The following is a 200-nucleotide window of genomic DNA, read 5'->3' on the forward strand; positions in this document are numbered from 1 at the left end:
CGGCCACTAGAGGCTGGCTCCAGGGCTGAGTTTGAATTACAGTAACGATGATAGTTATGGATAATTAAGGGACAGGTCATCTGTTGTCAAAAAAATGTATAATGAAAGACGTCGAACAGTCGACTGATTCCAGTTTCTCACAGGTTTATTTATTGAAATCATCATTTTAAGATGGAGGTCAGAGGTCACAGGGTCAGAGG

The sequence above is a fragment of the Morone saxatilis genome, unplaced genomic scaffold, assembly GCF_004916995.1.
Source record: "Morone saxatilis isolate NCDOM2014 unplaced genomic scaffold, NCSU_SB_2.0 Contig75, whole genome shotgun sequence".
In the NCBI taxonomy this organism is placed as follows: domain Eukaryota; kingdom Metazoa; phylum Chordata; class Actinopteri; family Moronidae; genus Morone; species Morone saxatilis.